Source organism: Crocodylus porosus, unplaced genomic scaffold (genome assembly GCF_001723895.1).
Source record: "Crocodylus porosus isolate Cpor-Errol unplaced genomic scaffold, CroPor_comp1, whole genome shotgun sequence".
In the NCBI taxonomy this organism is placed as follows: domain Eukaryota; kingdom Metazoa; phylum Chordata; order Crocodylia; family Crocodylidae; genus Crocodylus; species Crocodylus porosus.
The window spans coordinates 44,885,016-44,888,411 of record NW_017728918.1 but is presented as its reverse complement, the minus strand read 5'-3'; the positions used below and the strand labels follow the sequence as shown (position 1 = coordinate 44,888,411).

Sequence of the window (3,396 nt, the reverse complement as noted above, 5' to 3'; positions counted from 1 at the left end):
GGAGGATAGGTTTAGGTTAGATATTAGGAAGAACTACTTCACTGTACGGGTGGCCAGAGCCTGGAATAGGCTTCCCAGAGAGGTGGTGCTGTCAGCTTCCCTGGAGATCTTCAAGAGGAGACTGGATAGGCACCTGGCTGGGGTCTTATGATCCTTGCCACCCCCAGTGCTCCTTCCTGCCCATGGCAAGGGGTTGGACTCGATGATCTGTCTAGGTCCCTTCCGACTCATTGATTCTATGATCATTTATTTATTCTCATCTTCTCCAGTTTAATTGCCTTAAACTCCATATAATGATAAGGTATTAAGTACTGAAAGAGTTCATAATTTTAAAAAAATGTTATATACAGATAGATTCCAAAAATTATCACACCCTTTCATCCACCAAAAGTCCCTGTTGTGTTATATAAGTACTGAAGGATTTTTGCTAGCTCATGTGAGTTGTGCAAAGTATGTTATTGTTCTTTAAGTACATTTTCACCTGTTTTACCTTTGTTTGCTCTACTCCACATTTTATTCATGCCACATGTTGCCAGCAGATGTGATTCATTGTGATTTAATATATTGTACTGTTATGTACATATACATGTAAAATATGTTAAATGTAGCATATATGTGTGTGAACTATACATTTTGTAAAATTGATTTAATTTGTACTGAGTGCCAATTCATATTCACTTTGTACCTTAGGTCAGAACAGTTTCAGTTATGAACACTTGTTTTCACTAACTCAAAACACCATAATATTATGGAAAAACTTTTTTGAGGTCTAAAAATTTCCATGCTTCATTCTGTCTGCAGGATTCTGTGTATGCACATGCATGTGTGTTTAAACTTAAAAAGAAATTCTGCTTTGCTGTTTTTGAATTTTGCTGTTGGAAAAAGGGTATCTATGGCTTGTAAAAAGGCTACCTTTGTTTTCACAGTTAAGTTAAAAAATCTAGTTCTGATGCTTACATGTGTTCTGTTGGATTATGTATAAAACCAAGTCTATAAAAAGCTGCATTTCATAATAATACAGAGAACACTGAAATCATGCATGGTAAATATCTGCTAACATTATTAGCAGAATGTAATAGACCCAACCTCTGTCTCCTGTGGAACCAGAATGTAAACTCTCTTATCTTGCCTATTCAAGATCTAAACAAATGCAGGACCACCTGTTTTTTACCTGCTGCCTGGAATCATCATCTTACGAATAAAACAAAACCTTGCCCAACTCTTCCCCCAAAACATAATATATTAGTTGAAGGCCCCTGACACTTAAGACATGATTAACTGGTTAGTCACCTTTTAAGCAGTGACCTGGCCACATGTTCATACAATTAATGGTGCAATAAAACAAGGACTAAGCCACAAAGTTATTATATAAAATATATTTAATAAATTTGTGACTGGTTCCACCTTTAACTGAACATGTGGCAAATGCTTCCAACATCTGGAGCATACTAGAGCCTTTCAGGACTCCTTTGTGCTCTAGAGGCTGGAAGCTTCTGCTCAGCTCACCAGGGGGTCCCAGCTAGAAAAGTTCAGGGAACTTCAAACCTGCTGTTGCCAGTGCAGGGGGAAACTGGAATACGAACCTTCTTTCCACGTATATGTGCCTTTAAGTTATATATGTTAGGGTCCTATGGGACAGGATAGTTATATGGAAAATGGCTAAGTACAGATGTTCAATAAGGGCCTAGCATAAGGGCTCGAACTATAATGCTTCACTTAAAGCACGGTATAAGTTAGAAGAGGAATGGACCAAACAGACATTCACCATTCGGTGGGGGGAGGTCAGCTCAGAGTTTGCCCACTGGCTGAGGCCAGCAGGTGGGAGGTACTCCCACATGCCTTCCTGGAAGCTTCAGGAGTGGCCCCTCCCAAGCCCTGTCCTCTCCCCCACTAGCAGGCAACTATCAACAGTGGCTAGGGGTAAGAGAGGTGGGGAAGGAGCCCCAGTGCAGTATAGATCCTTTCCATGTTGCTGGGTTGTATCTTGGTGGCAGCCTGGGTGCATGTGGTGGGAGGCCCCTACCATCTCAACCTTTTGACAGCTGTAGCCAGCAGCTCCATCCAGAGACTGGCTGGTCTAGCTTTTGGCCGTGTTGGGAACTGGGGGTGGGAGGGAAGGATCCCCCTGCTACATAGACCTGCCCTGGCCCCACCACAAGACCTGAACAAGCAACCTGAGGGGCCTGCGTGCCTCCACCTGGCCCTGCAGAGAGAAGACAGAGCCCTTTCTTTCTCTTCTCTGTAGCAGCCTGGGAGCATGGCTGGGCTGGTATTCACCCAGAGGAGACGAGCACCACCTGAGGCTAGCAAGTCCCCTAGTGAGGGGTCCCTGAGATGCAGGGGAGAATGACTTACTGTGATTTAGGATGAGATGGGATGGGATGTGTAACACTGCTAATATATATAAATCGATATATTAGCAGTGTTTCATTTAAATCACAGAAAAATGTGGATTTGGGTTTCCTTTTTTTTAACCAAAAATTGGGGATTTTTTTAAATCAGAGAAAACCTGGATTCCTGGTGTTGACCTTTGTTTCAGTGTTATAGAGGCTTATTTCTGGTTAGCTTAATTGTATTCCAAGTCAGTTTATCAAAGCCATTAGAAGACAGCATCTATACAATTTTGCTAGCATAGCTGTTTTGGCTAAAAATGTGAAAAATTGTACTCTGTAGCCAGTATAATTATGCTGTCATAACTTCTGATGTAGAGGCAGATGTACTGACAGAAAAGTATTTTAGCATGTCTATACAGAGTTTGAAAAGTTAATGTAGCTAAGCAAGTAGGATCATTCCTTCACTTAACATAGACTGCGTTTATATTATGGGACTCTACTAACATAACTAAAGTAGCAGAGACTCTTTTAGTGTAGACATGCTAATAAGCTGGGTTTAAACAAAGGTAGGTGTCCACATGGTCTTTTGCACTGGTTTCACTGGATCACTTTAAATCCAAACCTCAAATCTCAAGCCACTATAGCTCTATATGAAGACTGGAACATAGCATTGCAGAGAGCTGTCCCTAGCCAAACACAAACAGCTGGAAAGGTGAGCTCTCTTGTATCCCCCCATTAAATGAGCTGAGAAGAGCAATTTAAAGTTTAACTGGGATGATTTACATGCTTAAATTATCACAAGATATCACAAGTTATGTAATACAAAAATGGAAATTCAAAACAGTCTCCACAGTGAGGCAGTATTAAGATTTCTCAGCAAGGGCCCATTTGTAGCTTGTGCATGTTGTGCTACCTTTGAAGCATTGTGCAAGGCAAAGTGATAGTGACTCATGGTCTTCCTTCCTTGCTCTACCTTATAGATTCATAGATTCATAGATGCTAGGGTCGGAAGGGACCTCAATAGATCATCGAGTCCGACCCCCTGCATAAGCAGGAAAGAGTG

General features: G+C 41.4%; 1 protein-coding gene across 4 annotated transcripts in view; it reads left to right on the top strand.

Moving 5' to 3' along the window:
- The window catches only part of HMGCLL1 (3-hydroxymethyl-3-methylglutaryl-CoA lyase like 1), a 144,933-nt gene that overhangs the window by 69,559 nt on the left and 71,978 nt on the right, over positions 1-3,396 (top strand). The gene's annotated exons all lie outside the window — the stretch shown is intronic.